The 24,466-nt window shown below is 32.0% G+C and overlaps 1 long non-coding RNA gene across 1 annotated transcript; it reads left to right on the top strand.

Moving 5' to 3' along the window:
* Positions 1-929: 929 nt before the first annotated feature.
* Positions 930-13,764, top strand: LOC141559480 (uncharacterized). Its single transcript, XR_012487431.1, has 3 exons — positions 930-1,144; positions 12,577-12,663; positions 13,712-13,764. It is a non-coding gene; the product is annotated as an uncharacterized LOC141559480 (long non-coding RNA).
* Positions 13,765-24,466: the final 10,702 nt, after the last annotated feature.

Genomic DNA, 24,466 nt, shown 5'->3' with positions numbered 1-24,466 from the left:
TGATTTGGGACCACTAGGTGACCAGTGGATAGAGTACCAGACCAAAGTCAGGAAGCTATATCTTTCTAAGTTGAAATCCAACTTCAAAAACTTACTAACTCTGACGTGGGGCAAATCACTCAATCTATTTGCCTCAATTCCTCATCTGTAAAATAAACTGGAGAAGGAAATGACAAATCTTTGCTTAAAAAAAAACAAACCTAAATGGGGTTCACATAACTGAAACAACACAATAATGAAGTGACTTGTTGAATATCAAAGTTAATGGTACACTAGTAGTAATAACTCTAAAGTGATTTAAATGATGAAAGGTCCTATAGAATACTGAATGAACTTTATCACCAGGAGGTAGAGGTAGATCCTAATCTGGTTTGCAAACTCTTTGGGGGTTTACAATGAAAATCCAAAGGGTTTGTGCAATCATATCATATTAAGCAGTAAATAATTGTTGAATTATATTAAAAATGTAGTTTTCTTGCATGACAGTAAGAATGAAGATTTGTTTAGGTTCATTTCTGCAGCATTTTGAAATCATCATTATCTGTGCACAAATTTTGTATTTGTTCAGTGATTACAAATTCTGACTACTTCTAAGTGCAACATGTTCTTGCAGTTTCTCAATCTGTCATCTATTTGTTCCAAATCAACACAAGGATTTGACATTCAAGTACAAACTGATTCTGAAGGATAGTCAGTAACATGTATATCCTTATTTGTGTTCTGTACACTATATCAGAATTGCTCCCTTATTCTCAATTGTTGTCTTGCAATTGTAGCTCATCATCTTTGTAATCATGTTACCAAGATGTTACAAATGTTTGTTTTATTACAGCACAAATGTCAACCTGTTTGAAAACCTTGATCACTGGCCATGACCATTGCAAGTCATCTTAAAATCATCATGGACCATCACAAATGTTCTACAGAAACATACCTTATATTGCCTTTTATTGCAATAGCAAGGCTGTTTTCCAATTTAAACTCATCTTCCACTTATGTTATTCTTCTTCTATCTGGTGGATTTTCAAAAGGATTGGTTGGCAACACTGGTCAATCATTCAGTGGAGCTTCTGTGAGAGTATTACTGGTGCTCCAGTGGTAGAGAGAAGAAAGTCATGTCTGAAGAGATGATTTCCTTACAAAGGTTAGTTTATAGACAAATATTGTTAAAATGAATATATGCAATTGAACTTTAAATATATTCATCATCTCATTATGTAACACAATCAGTAGAAACTAACTTTTTATTTTCATTAGTTAGGTAACTAAAAAAAAAAATTGTATCTCGGGGCAGCCAGGTGGTGTAGTGGATAGAGCACCAGGCCTGAAGTCAGGAGGACCTGAGTTCAAATCTGGCCTCAAACACTTAACATTTCCTAACTGTGTAACCCTTGGCAAGTCACCTGACTCTAATTGTCTCAGCAAAAAAAAAAAAAAAAATTACATGTCTCAGAAAGAGATCTTATAAAATTCTCCTATCATTTCCCACCATGTTTGTGTAAATGAACATTTTGACTTTTTGTAAATCCAAATATAGAAATAAACTCAATATGGGTACACATTTAAGACCATTTGTTTGATGTTGAGCCAAATATTATGAACTTTTAAGGTACATTCAAACACAAATTGATTGCCAAAGATAATTAGACATAGATACATATACTCATTTGTGTTCTCATGTTCAAATGAAAATAAGTCTAACATTGAAATGAAATTTGCATATTGTTATTTTATTGTTAAATATTTAAGTTGTAAATTATTTCATGGAGTCTTGCAAATAATAGTAAACATTTATATTTGGTATTGTCTACAGAATTACAGAATATCCCACACAAATATTCACACTCATAATTTCATATTTAAATTTTTTATAAATATAAGTAAAATAAAATATTACATTTTATAATTATGGCTATATAATATAAAATTTAATTTAGAGCTTTTGAGGACAGAAATTATCAATGTAGTTATTATAAGAACTTAATGAATGAATTTAAAATAATATTCTGATTAACATATTAAGTTAGCTTGGGAGTTCACAATACTTTTTATTGTTGTTAAATAGTTTTTGCAGAAGATAAAACATTAGAAATCACTGCTATATAGCTATAAATCTTTGTTTCATGTCATCCATTACATATGTTATATACAGTCAACAGAGTGGTATATAACAAATCTGAGCAGGCTACCACATATTATAAAGAATGCTGCAAGACAATTTTCAAAAAGGATAAAGCTGATAATGTAATGATCACAAGAAATATCGGGATGGTTTGTATGAATGAATGAAAAGCACTTGTATGCTAAATCTATGCTAATTGTTAAATATTTAGATGTGTAAAATAAGATAGCCTCTGTTCTCAGGAGCCTTAAATTCTACTAGGAGAGACAACATATGTAGATGAGGGGTGGCAAATGAGGAAAGAAAGTTATAGTCTGGCAAGTTATATGGATGATGAGTGGAATAATAGGCATACCGTTTCCAGAAGTAGTGTTGATTAGACGATAGTACTCAGAGAAAGAAATAAAAAAAATGAAAAGGGTGGTGGTGGTAATGTTATGTATTTGGCAGTAGGATGGAAAATGTCCCAGTAACAGAGAAAGGGAACGCAGAGCCCAATAGCTTACCTCTCCAAGGAGAATCATTCCGTTGATATCCAAACATTGTCAAAATATTTAGCATAAGGCCTCTAGGACATCAGATGGATCCTTGTGAGAAAAGTGATTATATAGGATGTAGATGAGAATCTCACAAAAATAAGAAAATATGGATGAATAGTTCTAATCTAGTCTATTTTATCCCAGATCCATTGATGTACAAATCAAAGAATCCATGAGGGCAAACAGCATTGGTATGTTTTTATTATTTTGCTTTATGGACCAATATACTTGATTACGTTTTTGAGAAATATACTTTTCACATATAAATATTGAAAATTTGGCTAGGATAAGAAAATCTAGACTCAAACAGTTAAACAGTTCTTTCATTCAAAAAGAGGTAGGTTCAAAAGCAAAGGTGCAAATGCACAGGTCTTAAATGTGATAATCTTTTAAATGATATTGTATTTATGATTTATTCTAAACATATAGAATATGAAAAATACAATATAATTCTTGATTGTCTATAACTTTTAGGAAATACTTAATTTTTATCAAGAAGAGTTCAATTATAGAAGCATTTTCTATTTTATTTATTTCAATTTGCTTGCACTTCATTTTTCCCCCCATCTTTCCCTTATTTTTTTCCCCATTAATTATTAGGGCTATTCCTGGGGAAAAATCTCAGCAAAACATAGAAGAAACAAAGGTTAATTTTTATTAGCAATGATTTTTCAGTCAGTTTAAAATTTAAATAGTCGAGATGAAGAAACAATATTTTATTTGTAACACTGGGTGTCTGTGAACTCTTGCTATTTTTCCCATGTTCAAAGTGCACTGTTTTGTTTATAAATTTTTAAAGTCATGACACATAAAAAGCTCAAAATTTTGTTTATAGACTATACATTTTACCAACAAATTAGTGAAATATTTAATTGTCATGATGCAAATATAAATTTACAAATGGAATTTATTAATACAAGACAAATTAGTTTATTTACAAGAATGTATATCTTCTACACCTCCTAAGAGTAATAGATAAGACTGAAACCTTCCAGAGGAAACTTGTTAACATGAGGAAACTATCTCACACTTTATTGTTATTCTGGAAAGTGAACTACCAATCATTCCATATGATATTATTTTGACTCAATCTTCCCATGAGTAATGTTTTTCCAGTTAATTAGGTCCATTTTTATTTTTGCAAAGCATGTTTTATACTTGAATTCATATAGTTCTTGCTAGATACACTCTCAAATATGTAATAGCTTCTGTATTTATTTTGATCCCTCCTGCATTATTGCCTAATTTTGGTAGAAAAGCTTGTGTACAACAGTGAAACTATGAGCTATGCCAAGTAGGGTTAGCCGAAATGGACATGTCAAAGTGGAGAGTTCTGACCAAAGGTGATCTACTGGAGAAAGATATGACAAATCACTTTAGTATCTTTGCCAAGAAAATCCCATATTAAATTGACAAAAATATGATATTGGAAGATGAACTTTGCAGCTCTCAAGGCATCTAACACTCTATAGGGGAAGAATAGAGGGCAACTATAAGCAGCTCCAGAAAGATGAAGTAGCTGGGCCAAATTCAAAAGGAAGCTTTTGATTTGTCTGGAGACTAAAGGAAAGTCTGATGTTGTAAAGATTAATTTTGCAATGAAATATAAGATCTATGAACCAATGTAAATTCTATATGGTCAAATGGGAGATAGAAAGATTAAACATCCATATCTTGGGTGTCAGTGAACTTAAATAGATAGCAATGGGTGACTTTAGTTTAGGTGATCATTAGATATACTATATAAAAATGGAGTAATTCTCATAATCAAAAAAAAAAGGTTGAGAAAAGTAGTACTTTGATATAACCTCAAAAATGAGAGAATTATTTTTGTTGAAATTCAAAGTAAACTTATCAACATCAAAGCAATAGAAGTCTCTGTTTCAACCACTGATGCCATATAAACCAAAATTGTACAGTTCTATGAAGTTCTATGTTTTCTAGGGATAACATTAAAAATGTTATGTATCATAGGTGTTTGGAATGCTAATATAGGAATTCAGAATAACAGTTATGTTAAGATAACTTACTAGTAAGAGCAAACACTCATTTTTCAAAAACCCAGATGACTCTACATATGTGCATCACTAAATGGTCAACAATAAAATCAGATTCATTATATTTTTATAGCCAAAAGTGGAGAAGTTCTTTATAATCCGTTAAAACAAGACCTGGACTTAACTGTGGGTCAGATCATGAATTTCTTACATGGAAAATTTCTGACCTAAATTAAAGACAGTATGGAAAACCATTAGACTATACATATATGACCTGAATAACATTCCTCATGAATATGAAGTGGAAGTGATAATAGATTTGGGAGTTTAGGTTTTGTAGATAGACTGCATGAAGAATTATGGATAAAGTTTGCAATATTGTACAGGAAGAAGAAACAAAAGCACCCTAAAGAAAAAAGAAGAGCAAAAAAGTAAAGTGGCTGCCTTATATGGCTTTATAAATAGTAGAGGAAAAGAAAGCAAAAGGGAAAGGAGAAAGGAAAAAAAAATATGCCCAAATGAATGAAGATTTCTATAGAACAGCAAAGAGAGATGAGAAAGTTTTCTTAAATAAGAATGTAAAAAAATAGAAGAAAATAGCAGATTAGGAAAGATGAGATGTCTTCAAGAAAATTAGGAACATCAAGGGCATATTTCATGTAAAAAATGAATGTGATAAAAGACAAAAGGAATCAACTTAAGAGAAGTAGAAAAATTTAAGAAGAGGAGTGTTTACTGATCTATAATCAGACATCATGAAGAATGAAGTCAAGTGGGCCTTAGGAAACATTGATAACAATAAAACTAGTGGAGGTTATGGAATTCCAGCTGAGAAATTTGGAAAATTGGAAACGATAAGTTTACATCCCAATCCTAAAGAAGGACAATGCCAAGGAATGTTAAAATCACTGCACACACTGTATAGGTCAGCACAGTGTTAAGATTCTGCAAGGTAGACTTCAGCAGTCTATAAACCAAAAATTATCATAAGTAAAGAGCCAGAGGAGCTATAGAGAAAATTGACAACATTTGGTGGATTAGAGAGAAAGCAAGAGACTTCATTGCCTTGAAATATGTGTATCACAATGAAATGTGACAAGTCTTCAAAGAGATGGGAGCACTAGATCATGTTATTGTCTCCTGAGGAACCTGAATGTGGATCAGAAATCAACAGCTAGAACTGAATATGGAACATTTTATTGGTTTAAGATTGGGAAAGAAATACAACAAGGCATTGTCACCTTATTTATTTTACTTATATGCAGAATATATTATGTGCAATGCCTTGGGTGGATGAATTGAAAGCTGAAATTAAGTTTACCAGGAGAAATATCAATAATCTCAGACATGCTATTCTGATGGCAGAAAGTGAAGAAAAATTAAGAAAGCTCTTAATGAGAGTGAAAGAGGAGAATGTAAAATCTGGCTTCAAGCTTAACATAAGGAAAAAAACCCCTAAGATCATGTTCCATCAATTCTTTACAAATAGAGAGAGAGAAGAAAATGGAAGTAGTGGCTGATTTTATATTCTTGGGTTCAAAGATCACTGAAGATTATGACTGCAAGATATGAAATTAAAAGATGCTTGCTCCTTGGAAGAAAAGCTATGACAAAGCTGGACAACATACTGAAGAGCAGTGACATCACATATCAAATCAAAGTTCTTATAATCAAAGCTATGATTTTTAAGTAGTAATGTATAATTGGGAGAGTTGGACTATAGGGAAAATTGAGCACCACAGAATTGATGCTTTTGAATTTGACAGAAAAGACCTTTGAAAACAAGGAGATCAAATCAGTCAATAGTTAAAGAAAATAATTCAAGTTAGTCAAATTAAACTGAGTTTAAATATTTTGACCACATAATATCAGGACAGGACTCATTGAAAAAGGCCCTGTTGTTGGGAAAGATTGAAGTCAAAAGGAAAAGAGGCCAGTAGAACATGATGTAGAAAATGTATGGAATTGCATAGATATATTCAATATAAAATTGCTTACTGTCTCAGGGAGAGGGGAGGGGAGGGAGAGTTGGATAGTATTTAAAACTCAAAACTTAAAAAAAAACAGTGAAAAATAAAATATTATTAAAAAAAATAAAGAGTGTCATGGAAGCAATGAACAGGAGCTTGATAGACTTAAGGAAATAGTGACAGACAGAAGGCCATAGGGTCAAAATTGACCAAATGGACTATTATGTTATGCTGATATTTTATGTGGATTTGTTTCATGTGTTGCAAATTTGCTAAAGTTATGAGTTGTTTTAATTAATTTTAGTTGGTTCTTTAAAGTTTTCTCTATCATCAGCAAAGAGTTATCGTTTTATCTCTCCTTTACTTATGCTTAATCCTCAATTTTTTATCTTATTTTACTAATACAGCTGATATTTCTAGTATTGTGTTCAAAAGTAATTGTGATAATAGACGTTTTTGATTTACTGCTGATCTTATTGGAAAAGCCTCTAATATTTCTCTATTGTAATCAATCTTTATTGCATGTTCCCTGATGATACTAAATACTGTATTTATTATATTAAGGGAAAATCTATCTCTATGATGAGTTCTAGGTTAAAAAAATAGAAGTAAGTGTTAAATTTTCACAAGATTTTCTTCAACACCTATTGATAAAATCCAAATGTTTATTATTTATATTATTAATACAGTTTATTATGTTTACAGCATTGGTCTACAAGGTGATTTTAGGGGAACAGTAAATTGTGACTATTTAGAGGAATGGCTTATACTATTCTTCTTGCCATGTCTTCTCTTTTGCAAAAAAGTAATTGATGTTAATTGATTTTCTAGCCAGCTAACAACTAGAGAGCATAAAGGAAATTCTAAACTGTAACTGGTAATGATTAATATTGGAGGAACATATTAGAATAAGGGCTTGAGCTAATAGCAACAGAAAAATATCATCATAGCTCCTTAGGTGTACCCTAGAATCCTGTAGGGAAGATAGTAGCACATTTCACTCTTGAAACATGACATGTGGGTTAGAAGAATAAATTCAAAGTACCTTAACAATACAAAATAGAATTGTGTTTATTTTGTAGAAAGATCTTAATTTTTCATAGAGGGGCTATGGAAGTAAGATGAAAAAAAACATTATTTACATACAATATGACATTTGATTTTCAATTTTTATAAAGGTTGATTTTGATTTTTTTAAAGAGCAAGTTTTTTTAAATAAATTTTTTCTACTCACTTATCCTCTTTCTCCCAGTGAACATTTTTTTAAAGATGAAAAACAAATCCTTCAATACATTATTATATAATCTGGCAAAACAAAGCAAATTCCCTTATTATGTGACATATGAAGTGAGCCTTAAGGAAAACTATGAATTCTAAGAAGCAGAAGTGAGGAATTAGTGCATACAGGCTTAAAAGGATGGCTAGTAAAAAACATGGAGAAGGAGACAGAATGAAGGAATAAATAAATCATTTAAAATTATTTAGCATTTCATTTCCTTTCAATTACATGTAAAAAGTTTTTAACATTTGTTTTTAAAACTGAAGATCCAAATTCTCTCCCTCCCTCCTTTTCCTTCTTTTCCTTGCGAAAGCAAGCAATTCAATATAGGTCATAGATGTATAGTCATGCAAAACACATTTCCATATTAGTCATGTTGTGAAAGAAAATGTAGAACAAAAAACTCTAGAAAAAATTTTAAAATATGCTTCAATCTGTATTCAGACACCATCATTTCTTTAGGGATGGATAGCATTTTTCATCATAAATCCTTCAGAGTTATCTTGGATCATTGGATTTCTGAGAATAGCTAAGTCATTAACAGCCGACCATTTTACAATATTGCTATTACTTTGTACACAGTATATTTCACTTTGCATCAGCTCATGTAAGTTTTTCCAGATTTTTCTGAGAACATCTTCTTCATCATTTTATAGCACAATAGTATTCCATCATAATCTCATAGCAAAATTCTCAATTTATGGGCAACTTCTCAATTTCCAACTCCTTGCAACCAGAAAAGTGCTACTCTAGATATTTCTGTACATATGGGTCCTTTTCTTTTTTGTTTTATATCTCTTTTGAGATGTAGACCTAGTAGTGGCATTACTGGTCAAAGGGTGTGCATAGTTTTATAGCCCTTTGGGCATAGTTCCAAATTGCTCTAAAGAATGGTTGAATTCACCAACAAGGAGTGTCTCATTTTCCCTACACCCCTTCCAACACTGGGCTTTCTCCTTTTCTGTCCCATTAGCCAATCTAATAAGTATGGGGTTGTACCTCAGACTTGTTTCAATTGCACTCCATCAATCAATAGTGATTTAGAGAACCTTCTCATGAGGCTTTGGATAATTTTGAGTATTTCATCTGAAAACTGTTCAGATCTTTTGATCATTTATCAAAGGGATAATTGCTTCTATTTTTATAAATTAGGCTTAATTCTCTAAGTATTTGAGAAATGATACTAACTACATCATTTTGGCTGGATTACTGTGTATATGAGAAGAAGAGTAATGAATATAATAAAACTAGAAAGGGAGTTTGGGGTCAGATTGTGAATGATTTTAAATGTCAAAGGAATTTATATTTGATTCTTGAATTAATAGGGAACTATTAGAATTTATTGAGTTGGGGAATGTTATGGTCAGATTTATGAAGTATCCATGTATGAAATATCCATCTAAGGAGGCAGCAAAGAGGTGCCATAGTTACTGTACTAGAAGACAGCTAATTTGAACAATCTTATGATTATTTCAACCCATATTAGACTTTAATATTTATTCCTGATAATTTTCATATTATCAAAATAGACTGCATATTCTAGTCTATTTTGAATTCTGTCTCCATCATACATTCTAGGTATCTCTCTCAACATTGGATCATATTTTAAGAAGGCCATCTGTGCTGTTAGTCATTAATAAAAATGTTAAACAGTACAGGGTCAAACAGAGATCCCTGATATACTTCATTGGAGAACTTTTTATAAGTTTATATAAAACCATTAATTATTACATTTTGGGACTGGTCCTTCAACCAGTTGTGAATACACACAATTTGTATTATCATTTTGCTCACATCTTTCCATAATTTCCACAAGAATAATAAAGGAGACTTTGTTAATATATAAACAACTATTACCACATTCCACTCATTTATCAAGTCAGCCATCCTGTCAAAAAAAGGGAATTTACCAATAAACATTAAGCAGTTACTAAGAATACAACTACAAAAATGAAATGGCTCTATAACATTAAACCTTTTTACTATATTGTTATCTATTCCCCAACTTGTCACCAATTCTATCTGTTAGAGTGTTTCTATTATATTCTGAATAGCAATTTTGCATCTATATCTATCTTTTAAAACTTTTATCCAAATTCCCTCCATCATTCTTCTCTTACTAGGAAAATAAAATACACTCACAAAGAAATAAATACAGCATAGATAGATCTACTTCTATACATACCAACATACACATACTGTTATTTCTTCTTTCTTCTCTATCCCTTTACCTATTCTATTTTGAATAACTAATCTTTCCAAAACCATATTCTAATAGGTCTTATCCCATTGTCTTAATGTTATATATGAGGTCAAGTGCTCCATCTTGTTTCAAGATTCTATATTAATTTTATTACCCCCTTTTTCCTTTCCCCTTTTGCATTAATAAATAGAAATTTAAGATAATAGATATTTTTGGAAAATTTATAGTAATCATATAGCTTGGGAAGCATTGTGAATTTCTTTATGGCCCTGAAAGATATGCCATGGGAAACCACCAGACAGACCTTTCAAAAAAGTAGTTGTCACAGTGCTGGTTTTTTTTTTTTTTTTTTTTTTTTTTTTTAAGACACTCACTGGATTATTTCTCTGAACATACCTGTGAGTGGAAATAGAGCACAAAATGCTTTTTTCTTTTGGGAAAAATGTGTTTACATTTAAATTATTTACATATGTTTTTAACTTGTAGGTCCCCTATTTCACCAAAAGAAAAGCAAAATAAAAAATCAATCATAATATGCTTATAAAAAAAAATTATGCCTGTCTTTATTTTGGCAATTGGGATTAAGTGACTTGCCCAGGGTCACACAGCTAGAAAGCATTAAGTGTCTGAGGTCATATTTGAACTCAGGACCTTCTGACTTCAGGGCTGGTGCTCTATCTACTTCACCATCTAGCTGCCCCTATGCTTGTCTTTGTATTTTAAGTTTATCAGTTCTGTGGCAAAAGATGTATTGATCAAAATTCTAAAGGCTTTTAAAGGTGCTTCATATAAAATGCTATTGCTATTGTATAAATAGTTCTTTTGGTTTTTCTTATTTGACTCTTCAACAGTTTTTAGAGGTCTTCTAACTGTTCAATTGTCATTTCTTTTGGTATAATAGTATTCCATTATATTTTACATACTATTTGCATGTTATAATTTGCTTCTTTTTTTTTAAATACGCAATTAGGTTTGAGTGACTTGCCCAAGATCCCACAGCTACATATTAAATGTCTGAGATTAGATTTGAACTCAGATCCTACTGACTCCAGGGCTGATTCTCTATCTGGTGCTCTATCCACTGTGCCATCTAGTTGCCCCTAATTTGTTTGGCCATAAACAAATTTAGCTTCTTCCTTACAACACTGTCCTTCCTTTATTTGCCTGAAAAATTTTGTATTTGTTTCTTAGCTTTCTTTGGTAGATCCTTCTTTCCTTCTTTTGTTTTATGTAAATGCCTCTTCTTCTTCTTCCTTTTCCTTCTCCTCTTCCTCCTCTTCCTTCTTCCCTCTCAGTCTAATTCTCCCTCTAACTCTCATTCACATATATGCATATATGTGCATTTAATATATATTTTTATTGAATTATTCATAAGCATCTATCTGCTTTCCTCCTCCCTTTTTAAGTTTTGCTTTTCTTTGAAAATGTAAGATCCTTTTGAAAATAGGGACCACTTTTGCCCTTTGTTTTTGTAAACTCAGTGCTCAGACTGCAGTGACTGACACATAGTAAGCATTTAATTAATGTTTTATTTAATTATGTATTTATTGATTTACCTAGCTAACTAGTTCTTTACCACAGATGAGCATTTTGAACTACAAAGAACAGTCTATATATTTATACAGGAAGATGTAATAGTTATTGTTTAATGTTTGTTACTATTGTTGTTGTTTTTAGTGTATGTTAAATTTAATATTATATAGTGTAACTATACCTCTGGGGCCATTTCCATAAATGCTATTTACTTGCTAAGGTTGGAATGGGTGTCCAGAGAACATCTATTCTTTATTCTTGAAGAGGATCAAAATAATAATGTTGGAGTCAAGGTATAGTGTGTCCAGCTGTGATTAATCTAATCAATATGAATTTGGAAGCCTCTACCACAAGTAAAGCGCAAATAGTCCATATGAACATCTGGAGTTGAGATGACTCTAAACATGCACATCTTATGTTTCTTTTGAGTTACTGTAATTCTGCTTCACTCATAAAGTACAATCCTTTTTTTGATGTGGGCATAATATTCTGTGTGGTAATGAGCTAGTGTCTCCCATGTCACACAGTTAATTCCGAAGTTCTTTAGAGAGACATTGAGAATATCCTTGTATTGCTTCTTCTGACTTTCTTGTGAGCATTTGCCTTGTATATTATTCATAAAAAAGTCTTTTTAGGAAAACTTTCTTTTAAGATTCAAACAATGTGTTCAGCTAATCAAAATTGGGCTTTCTGTAGCAGAATTTGAATACTTTTTTCAGCCTGAGAAAGGACCTCTGTGTCTGATACCTTATCTTGTCAGGTGATTTTCAGATTCCATTCCTAAGACAATTCAAATGGAAGTAATTCAGTTTCTTGGTGCTGTTATATTATCCAGGTTTTGTAGGCATACAACAATGAGATCAGCACAAAGACTCTGTAGATCTTCTGTTTGGTAGGCAGTCTAATACCTCTTCTCTCCCACACTCTCCTTAGGAGCCTCCCAAACATAGAGCTAGCTCTGGCAATGTGTGTGTCAACCTCATCATCTATGTGTACGTCCCTGGAAAGTATGTTTACAAGGTAAGTGAAATTACTTTTGTTAGAGCTAAATGCTGCTTTCTTATAGACAGATGAACTATCTTGTTGGTAAACACTGGAGATCATGTTTTTCATTTAGCAGCTTCTGAATTTCCCCATTATTTTAGTCAAATCATTTTAATGTTTGTGAGTCTTCTGGGCCCGATGATTAAATACAGTGCTACACACCAAATCTCTGAAAGATGCCCATTCTTTTTCTGCTTCACTGTTGCCAACTGTATGTTGGCTCAGCTTTTGCTCCAAGTTAGCAATGAACTGTTCTCTCTGAGAGAAACTTTCTATTCTGTTGACATTAAGTTTTCTGGCAGTCATCTTTCTTTGGGGCTTCTTCTTTTGTTGAATGCAAATATTTAGATCGTAAAGGTTAAATCTATGACTTCAGCATGACTATGCCATGCATCACCTTCACTGCTCTTATATCTTGCCTGTCTTTTCTACTTATTATGATATAGTTTATTAAATGTCAATATTTGTTGTGAGGGTGCCTTTAGGTAAACAGATGATAGTATCGGGGATGAGAAGGTCAGGAAATATATAAGTTTTCAGCAATAATTGACTGTTGTTGTTGTTGCTCTTTCCAACTCCATTGCTCTTGAGGATTCCTTACCATATTGGTAGTCTGTGCATATTCTTGCACAAAAATCACATAGAATTATAAGACTGTCCTCTTTTGGCATACTGATGATGAAGGTTTCTTAAATTTCTTCTTAAAAGTTTTCTTTCTCTGATCCAGATTCATCATGGTGGGAAAATATTCACTGGTGATGGGGGCATGGCACTTTCCTGCAAGTGGCAATCTCATTGTCATGAACTGGTCATTGATTCCTTTTGGTAGGCATAAAAGCTTGTTGCCTAGATTAGTTTTTATTGAAAAACCTATGTCAGCTTCACGGTGCTCCCCTTTACTGTGGTCACATCAAAAAATGTGTATCCAGCTCCAAATTCTGTAAGCTGGCCTTCATTTGACAACTTTGCTATTTGTTGTGATACCTGCTGAGTTCTCTCTCAACGAGAGCTGTTTATCTTTCAGGTCTACTGGATTTCATGTTGTCCATAAGTGTGTACACATTCCATATCCCAATGGTGAGTGGAATCATCTTTGTAAAAGTTTTAAATTATTTATTTATTCTTGATGTTTTGAATGAAGGGTAAGATTCTCACCTGCTATGGTAAGCAGGCCAGGATTGAATAAAGATGATAATTTTTAAGACACATTTTCTAACCCCTTTCTCACATTAGGAGATGAGGAGTACACTTTTTTAAAAAAGTTTTCTTAGACACCCAGAGCCTGCTGAATCTTTCTTCTGCTTTAGTTTAGTGAGAGACTATCCTGTGAGTTGGGCTGCTACTGTACAAGGTTGTGACTATAGCTCTAAATGTATCCATACCTGCTGCTTCATCATTTGCCTTTTGTCACAGGACTTTGAGATAGGTAAAAATGGTGAAGTGATATGGGTGATACTTTTTGGTTGATATATAAATTGTATTTAAATGAGGCAGAGTTGAGTGAAGTCATTGACCTCACTCTTTCTTCTAGAATCATCAGGGTCCAGTGGGAAAACAAAGTCAAGATGACTGGTGATGATTCAGGATGCAGTCTATGACCAAGGTATATTTAATGTCTAACAAAATTCTAAGCACTCTACAATGACTGCTTCAGTGGCCTTCATGGTAACTGGAAAAAATGGTTTTCATCAGTTCTTTTTTTGGGGAAAGTCTTGCAGTAGACACCCTCCCAACCCACTGAAAGATGGGTTACTATTAATCTGGATTAGTCTTTTTACTTTTTTACTATTTATTAGCCCTATTTACTAGAGTGTGATCACTGTGTATGCCACAATTTCTTGGAGCAACAGGCGAGAATTGAATGAATTAGGTAGACACTAAAGGGGGAAACTAACTCTCCTGCTAGAAGTACTATTCTTCCCTGAACATACCCCACACATCTAACTACTACTATTTTGAGGAACTAGGGGTAACCCTGAAAGATATGATACTACTCATTTTCAAACTCCATAGATATACTCTCCATTAAAAACTATTAAACTAAGCCTTATAGAAATATTATTTTGTAAGAAGGAAGCTGGGGAAGCCAATAGGTAGAGATAGAAGTATTACAGCCATGGGGGAGAGTCCAAGAAAAATGCTTATAACATTTCATATTTCATCATGAATCCTTTGAAATTGTGTGAGATCTAGTGTTGACCATAATTCTTAAGTTTTTCAAAGTTTGTATCATTGTTATTGTATAAACTACTCTCTGATTCTGCTCACTTCACTTTGCATCAATTTATACAAATCTTTTCAGGTTTCCCAGAAATTCATTTCAACATTTCCTGCAGTGCATTAGTATTACATCTTTGAATTCTTGATATTTCTTTCTAAGTTTTTATAACATTGATCTCTCCTGCTTCTCTTCCTATCTGACTACCCCTTTATTTTCTTTGCTGGATCTTTATCCATGCCCATCAACATTGGGGTCTTTCAAGGAGACTTCTTTTCTTCCTCTATATTTATTTTCTTTTAAAAATGTATTTATTATTTTTAACATTCTCTTCTTAGTAAATTGTGAGCTTCAGATTCTCCCTTTCTTTTCCATCTCTCCTCTACCCATTGAGAAAGAAAACAATACAATACATCATTATATAGGTGAAATCATTCAAAAAATGTTTCCTTATTTAGCCATATCTCAAAACAAAGCAAAAGAAACAAAGACAATTATTCAATTTTTACTCAGACTTCAGTAGTTTTTTTCTCTGGAAATGAATAACACTTTTTCATCATGAATCCTTTGGAATTTTCTTGGTTCATCATATTGATCAGAATTGTCAGTTTTCCACAGCTTAGTTCCATATTGTTCTCTAAAATGGTTGAACTAGTTCACTACTCCACAAACAATTCATTGTACTATTTTCTTTCAAACCCTCCAGCATTTGTCAATTCTAATAAGTGTTAGGTGGTACTTTAGTAGTGTTTTAATTTGAATTTCTGTAATCAACAGTAATTTTGAATTTTTTTATAATTATAAATAGCTTAGATTTCTTTTTCTGAAAATTGTCTGTTCTTATCTTTTGACCATTAATCAATGGCTCATTTAAAAAAAATAAATTTGGCTGTTCCTTAAAAATATACTTTAAAATTAGGCCTTTAATATTTACCTTTATGTGATTCTCTTGAGTCTTTTATTTGATTGTCAAATTTCTATTCAGCTCTCGTCTTTTCATTGGGAATGCTTGAAAATTTTCTATTTCTTTCTTATCTGAATTATTATACTCAAATTTATTGGGTATATTATTCTTGGTTGTAACCATAACTCTTTGCCATCTAGAAAATCATATTCCAAGCCTCTATCCCCTTTAATGTGAAAGATGCTAAATCTTGTGTTTTCCTGATTGTGGCTCCATTATATTTGAATTGTTTCTTGCTGCTTGCAATATTTTTTCCTTGACCTGAGAGATCTGGAATATTTTTTGCTGTTTGTAATATTTCCTCCTTGACCTGGGATTTCTGAAATTTGGGTATAATATTTTTGGGAGTTTTCATTTTGAGATCTCTCTCAAGAAATAACTGGTGGATTTTTTTTTTCAATTTCTACTTTACCTTGTCTCTATGATCTTGGAATACGATGTCTAGTCTCTTTAAAAATCCTGACTTTCAAATATTTCAATAATTCTAAAATTATCTTTCCGGTATTTACTTTCTATGTAAATTTTTTTCCCCAATTGTTTTCTTGTACCAAGATGATAATTCTTTCTCTCTCCCCCCCTGCCTCCCTTGCATTTCTTTTTTCATTTCCTTCCTACTACTCTTATGTCCTTCTTTAACTCTTTTAGGAATTTTGCTGGACTTGCATCCAATTCACATTTTTCTTTGAGGCTTTGCTTGTAACAGTTTTTGTATTGTTTTCTTCTAAGTTTATGTTTTAGTCTTTCCTGCTACAGTAATTGAATTTTATGATGAACTTCTTTTGTTGTTGCTGTTTGATCATTTTCCCAGTCTACTTTTTCACTTTGAATTTTATGTTAAAGTTGAGGGTTTTTTTGTGCTCCTGTTTTCAGAACTATTTCTGTGGGTCTGCAAGTTTTTAGTGCTTACAAGGTAGTACGGTTTTGAGAAAGGTATGGTCACTGCTTTTCTGGTATATATGCTCTGATCTTTTATCCCAGTTCTCCTTCAGACACAAATGTTAATACTTCTCTTGACCCTGAAATTATAATCAGCTTCCCTGCTTTTCTGCAGTCACAGGTGTTAGAACTGTTTTTCCTGGAACTACAATCCAGAACTGTTTATGAGCAATAGAATTGCGAATCAGTGACAGCTACACATGATTTCTGCAATGGTTCCCATTAATTTCTTTACCCAGGCATCTCACTTTTTTACTGCCTTTTGACTGCTCCTGTCATAGCCAAAGCCCAAGTGATACTTTTGCTACACTCTGAGTCTGTCCCCACTCCAGTGTTACAGAACTCCAGTGTTACAGAGCTCCAGTCATAGGCTTAATATTCTTCTCTGACCTGTTGCTCCAAAATTTGATTTGAGATGCTATTTTAAAATTGTTTGAAGGGAGATGTTGGGATAGTACAGGTGGATCCCAGCCTGCACACTACCATGTTGGCTTTGCTTCTATATTATTTCACTTGATGATTTTATTACCTCCTAGGATTTTAATTATCATTGATCTCTATGCAGGCGACTCTCAAATTTACATTCTAGCCATAATCACTCTTCCTAAGAACAATCTCTTGTTTTCAACTACTTTTTAGACAAATTGAAGTGAAAATTAGTAAAATGTGGAACACCTGTGGCCCTTTCACTTATTTAAAGGAGTGGGTTGGGGCAAAGCAGGAGGTGGGCCAAGTTGAATAGGCTAAGTAGATCTATTAAATTTACAGTATGAGTTTTTACACCTTAGAAATCAGCTAATATTGAAAATCAGTTTTATAATTTCATTGATTGTTTAGATACAAGGTGAGAAAATTTTGATGAAATTAAAATTAAACTTGTGGTTCCAAAAACTTAAGGAAGAAAATAACTCCTTGAAAACTAAAATTGGGAAAGGAGAAGCTAATGAATCTGTAAGACACCAAGAAATAATAAGACAAAAATCAAACAAATGAAAAAAATAAAAGAGAATGTGAAACTTTTCATTAAAAAAACAAATGATCTGAAGAATATATCAAGGAGAAACAATATAAGAATTGTTTGATTACCTGAAAGTTACAATTTTAAAAAAGGATCTTGATATAATATTATGTGACATTATTAATGAAAATTGCTTTGGAGTTGTAAAAAAAAGTTTAAATAGAAATAGAAAAATCCACTTATCTCTATCTGAAAGAGATATCAGGATGAAAACTTACAAAAATATCAGAAAATAACTCCTTGAAAACTAGAATTGGGAAAGGAGAAGCTAATGAATCTGTAAGACACCAAGAAATAATAAGACAAAAATCAAACAAATGAAAAAAATAAAAGAGAATGTGAAACTTTTCATTAAAAAAACAAATGATCTGAAGAATATATCAAGGAGAAACAATATAAGAATTGTTTGATTACCTGAAAGTTACAATTTTAAAAAAGGATCTTGATATAATATTATGTGACATTATTAATGAAAATTGCTTTGGAGTTGTAAAAAAAAGTTTAAATAGAAATAGAAAAATCCACTTATCTCTATCTGAAAGAGACCTCAGGATGAAAACTTACAAAAATATCAGAAAATAACTCCTTGAAAACTAGAATTGGGAAAGGAGAAGCTAATGAATCTGTAAGACACCAAGAAATAATAAGACAAAAATCAAACAAATGAAAAAAATAAAAGAGAATGTGAAACTTTTCATTTAAAAAACAAATGATCTGAAGAATATATCAAGGAGAAACAATGTAAGAATTGTTTGACTACCTGAAAGTTACAATTTTAAAAAAGGATCTTGATATAATATTATGTGACATTATTAATGAAAATTGCTTTGGAGTTGTAAAAAAAAGTTTAAATAGAAATAGAAAAATCCACTTATCTCTACCTGAAAGAGATCTCAGGATGAAAACTTACAAAAATATCATAGCCAATTTTCAAAGTTTTCAGGTTAAAGAGAAAATATTATAAGCAACAAGAAAAAAACCACATATTCAATTTTAAATACTGCAGAGTTACAATCAGGATCATACTTCTGGCAGCTTCTATAGTAAAAGACTGTAGATCTTGGAACATTATATTTTTAAGGGCAAAAGAGCTGTTTGTGATCTAAGAATAACTTACCTAGCAAAACTGAGTATAGTCCCAAATGGAAAAAAAAAAATGGACATTTAACAAACTGAAAGACTTTCAGGTATTTGTGACAAAAAGATGACAAAAAGAACTCAATGGAAAATTCAACATATAAGATCCAGGAGAAGCATAAGATAAACATTAAAGACCAATTAATTATAAAGGACTCACTCTATAAGGCCAAACTGCTTTTTATATGTTAAAATGTTATCAGTACTCTTAAGATTGTTGTTATTATTTGGGAAGTTTGAAAGAAAGACTGGGGCTATGTTGAATAAGATAGGGTAATTCTAAAAAAAAAAAAAAAAAAAAAACTTGTAGGAAAAACTAAAAAGGAGCAATTATTTCAAAATTATTTTTGTCCATAATATTGTTATTGTAGAAGTTGTTTTCCTCATCCTGCTCAACTCACTCTTATCAGTTCATACAAGTAACCTTCTCCTTTATCCTTTATTTATTTATTTTTATAATCCAATAGTATTCCAATACATAGCTATTTTTGTACATACATTTGTGTATATATTTCTAATTTTTAAATAAAAGCTATTAAATACTATTTTGTGGTTAACTACTTTTAAATGATAATACTTTTTATGAAAGAAGCAATAAACTTTCATTAATAAAAAACATTACTAAGACATAAATGTAAAAAAGAGAAGTTGAGAACCAGAGAGCTTGCATTAGTTGAAAGCATTCTCTCTCTCTCTCTCTCTCTCTCTCTCTCTCTCTCTCTCTCTCTCTCTCTCTCTCTCTCTCTTTCTCTCTCTCTCTCTCTCTCTCTCTCTCTTCTCTCTCTCTCTCTCTCTCTCTCTCTCTCTCTCTCTCTCTCTCTCTCTCTCTCTCTCCCTGTCTCTGTCTCTCTTTATCTCATTTCTTTCTTGGACATGGAAATAACAGCTATAATTTAATATTGGAAACAAAGAGTGTTCTTTCCTTTTTTGCTCTCTCTCCTTCTCCCCCTACTCTTCCTCCTCCTTCTAGTTGCAATTTCTCACTTGGATTAAGGAAAAATTTTTTCAACAGATAATATTCATCTGATAAATTCATTGAGAATCTAATTCAGTAGTTTACATTTCCAGTTAGATATTTTGATATGATCTTTAGAAATTTATCCCAGTTAATTTGTACTATATATATTAGCCTTAAATTTTATATAAATATATATATACACACAAATATACATGTACAAATCTTGTATTTGTATATAATTTGTATTTATATGCAAATTCAGAGATATTAAAAATTATTCCTAAAATCTGGCAAGATGAATTAATTAAAATATATGGTTCAGATTCAATCTTATAGCAAATTTTATGAGCTCCTGAATATTTTAATATCACATTCCTTCCTTCCTTCCTTCTTTCTCTTCCTTCTCTTCCTTCCTTACCTTCCTTCCTTTCCTTCCTTCCTTCCTTCCTTCCTTCCTTCCTTCCTTCCTTCCTTCCTTCCTTCCTTCCTTCCTTCCTTCCATCCTTCCTTCCTTCCTTCCTTCCTTCTCTTCCTTCCTTCCTTCCTTCCTTCCTTCCTTCCTTCCTTCCTTCCTTCCTTCCTTCCTTCCTTCCTTCCTTCCTTCCTTCCTTCCTTCCTTCCTTCTCTTCCTTCCTTCCTTCTCTTCCTTCCTTCCTTCCTTCCTTCCTTCCTTCCTTCCTTCCTTCCTTCCTTCCTTCCTTCCTTCCTTCCTTCCTTCCTTCCTTCCTTCCTTCCTTCCTTCCTTCCTTCCTTCTCTTCCTTCTCTTCCTTCCTTCCTTCCTTCTCTTCCTTCTCTTCCTTCCTTCCTTCCTTCCTTCCTTCCTTCCTTCCTTCCTTCCTTCCTTCCTTCCTTCCTTCCTTCCTTCCTTCCTTCCTTCTCTTCCTTCTCTTCCTTCCTTCCTTCCTTCCTTCCTTCCTTCCTTCCTTCCTTCCTTCCTTCCTTCCTTCCTTCCTTCTCTTCCTTCTCTTCCTTCCTTCTCTTCCCTCCTTCCTTCTCTTCCTTCCTTCTCTTCCCTCCTTCCTTCTCTTCCTTCCTTCTCTTCCCTCCTTCCTTCTCTTCCTTCCTTCCTTCCTTCCTTCCTTCCTTCCTTCCTTCCTTCCTTCCTTCCTTCCTTCCTTCCTTCCTTCCTTCCTTCCTTCCTTCCTTCCTTCCTTCCTTCCTTCCTTCCTTTCTCTTCCCTTCCTTTCTCTTCCCTTCCTTTCTCTTCTCTTCTCTTCTCTTCTCTTCTCTTCTCTTCTCTTCTCTTCTCTTCTCTTCTCTTCTCTTCTCTTCTCTTCTCTTCTCTTCTCTTCTCTTCTCTTCTCTTCTCTTCTCTTCTCTTCTCTTCTCTTCTCTTCTCTTCTCTTCTCTTCTCTTCTCTTTCTCTCCATTAGAGGGTGAGGATATAAATGTTTATTAATTGAAAACAAAAAAAACCCCATGAAATTATGTTTTCTTTTGAGAACTGCAACAGCTGTAGTTTTGAGTATTACAATTAAAGCCACGAAGTTAGGCAAACATTGTTTTTATAGGCAAACATTATTCTTACAGACATTAAAAGGAAATATGAAAACTATATATATTGTTGATATAAAACTTTTGCTTCAACTAAATTTAAAATATAACTATTTAATGTGATTATTTCCTAGAAATCTAGTGGGAGACATATTTCTCTCTCTCTTTCTTTCCCCTTTCCACTTAGCACTGAATGGCTAACTGCAATTTGTAGCTAAAAGTATGTGATATATTGCAGAAAAATTTCAAATGTTTAGCATATTATGAGTTTAGCAATTTAATTATATTCTGAGTAACACTTTATCCCAGTTTTTTTTAATCTAGAGAGGGGCAAAATCAGGTATTTTTAAAAAAATACTTTCTGATATATTTCTGATATCTGTCATACAGATTCTTATTATTCTTATAATGAGTACAAAATCAATTAGTACATATTTAGGGGAAAGTTTTTGCTTTTGGTTCCAGCAAAGAAATGGACAATGTTTGGGGTTTTAATTTAAATTCTTTCATTTGAAAGTTGACCTTTGGGAGGCAGTGTGGCATAGTGGATAAAATGCTAAGCTTGGAGTCAGGAAGACGGGTTAAAATGCCAACTCACACATTTAATTAGCTGTGTCCCATAACTTTTCTAAGTTTCAATTTCATTACTTGTGAGATGAAGTGGATTATTTTTAGGTCCCTTCTAGTTCTAAACCTATTATTCAATGAAATGGAAAGTAAAAGAAATTTTGAAGAAATTACATTCTAATATACATATTAAATTTAACTATTTTCATTTGTAATCTATGAAGATTTATTGACAAGTGAAATTGTGTCTACAAGTAGTAAAGGTTTTCAGTGAAAGGAAAGAAAAACTGATGCAAAAAAAAGCATTTGTTTCCCAGAAAACAATAATTAAAAACTCCAGATATTGGATTGTAGAGTGTGATAATTAGTGTTGATGACCTATTACTGGAAATACATTTTGTTTCTATTATCTACAAATATGTCTGGTCTGAGGATTTGAAGCACTAAAATTTGCAGTGTGAAATCTCTCACCCTTTTTGAGTATAGATTTTGGTTCTTAAAAGAGGGATCCTTGTTTGAAGTATTTCTACAAAGAATGGAAGATTTAGTTTTTAGGTCAGTGTGCTGAAATGTTCCTTTAACTTGGAAAAGTCATGAATTATCATTAAGAATTATTTTATACCTCATGAAGTTCAAACAAGTAAATAATTTGTGTATCATTTGCATAAATTTCCATTGAGTACTTTCAAATTGAACTGAACAATGTGTTTTATTTTCTTTGAAAATTTTATTCTATTGTCCAGGATACCTTTTTCTGACAAGTTCTATATTTGAAGAGCTAAGAAAAAAAAATGAAGAAAAAAGATAAGATGAAGTAAAGATTCAAATTTAGCACTAGAAATTAACTACCAGGCTTTTCCATTAGAAAAAAAGCCTTTTTAGAACACTTTTCAAAAACATTAGAGATTCAGAATAACTTAAGGAATCTCAAAAATTTACAATGGCAATATTAAGTTTATTTTACCTTACCTCAGTCTCTGAAGGGAGTAAGTCCATAATTTAGCTTAGTTCCAACCTAGTTCTACCAAGTTTCATGACTATTGATAAATTTTTCCTCTCAGATTTTGTGATTTGGATTTAGAAGGTCAATTTTGAAGGCTACACTTTGGACCTCAAGGCATTAATATTGGACTATTCACAAAACCTAAGTTGGATGATGACTTCTGAATTCCTGTGACTCCCTCTACCAATCTTTCAAAACTCAAAAATTTGGAATTTTCATTCTCTTTACCTAGAATAAAAAAACAAAAAACAAATGTAGAAATTAAGGACAAAAGGCAGTATTTTTGGGCCAGATGGCCTCAATGAACAAAAGGCCCCAAGACTTTTTTCCTTTTCTCATTGTCTTTCACTATTCTCTGTGTAAATGGAACAATTAAACTGATTGATGTTACTGAGGATCAGTTGAGATTATGTAACATATATTTATAGTGAACTCAGTATTAAACTTCCAAAGTATATCTGACCTAGATATGAAAGGTCACATCATCAACAAACTACAGGAGCAATGAAAAAAAATCTGATCTATTAATAGAACTAGAATTGTTGACTAAATAAAGAGGATAATACAAAATAAAATGGATAGTTTTGAATATATAAAAATTTAAAAGCTTTTTGCATTAACAAATCTGATATAAAATTAGATGGGAAATATTAGTGGTAAACATTTTTATGAAACAAGTTTCTTTGATAAATGTCTCATTTACAAGATATATGAAAATTAATTCAAATGTATAAGACTAAGCCATTTCCCAAAGATATTTAATAAAAAAAATGAACAGGCAGTTTTCAAAGGAAGAAATATGAACTATCCACAATCTTTTTTTTTTAAAGTTCTAATTTACTATCAATTAAAGAAATGCAAACTGAGGTTCTACTTCACATCTGTGAGACTGTCAAAAGATTACAAAAGAGGAAAATGTCAAATGTTGAAGGTTCTATGCATGGTACATTATTACTATTAATGGAGATGTGCATTTGTTTAAACATTTTGGAAAGCAATTTGAAACTAGTCCTTGAAAGTTACTAAGCTATGCATAGCCTTTGACCTAGTTATACCACTACTAGCCCTATCTTTTTTTTTTTAAAACAACAACAAAGAAAATAGAAAAGAATCCATATATATATAAATATTTATAGTTGTCTTTTATATTGTACTATAAAACTGGAAACTAAGGAAGTACTCAGCTATTGAGGAATGATTAATAAATATAAATGTAACAGAATATTATTGTATCATAAAAATTATGGACTGGACAATCTTAGAGGAAACTGGGAAGGTTTATGAATTTATACAAAAAATGGGAGCAATTTATATAAATATAACATTATAGAGAATAGTATCTTTGAAAGATTTTAGAACCCTGATCAATACAATGATAAATCACAAATCCAATATGAAGGTGAAACAGGTCATTTATCTTCCAACAGAGAGATAAGTAATTTAAAAAGGGGAAATATGTACATTTTTGGACATGACTAATGGG

Source organism: Sminthopsis crassicaudata, chromosome 3, assembly GCF_048593235.1.
Source record: "Sminthopsis crassicaudata isolate SCR6 chromosome 3, ASM4859323v1, whole genome shotgun sequence".
In the NCBI taxonomy this organism is placed as follows: domain Eukaryota; kingdom Metazoa; phylum Chordata; class Mammalia; order Dasyuromorphia; family Dasyuridae; genus Sminthopsis; species Sminthopsis crassicaudata.
This window is presented reverse-complemented; position numbering and strand designations above follow the sequence as displayed.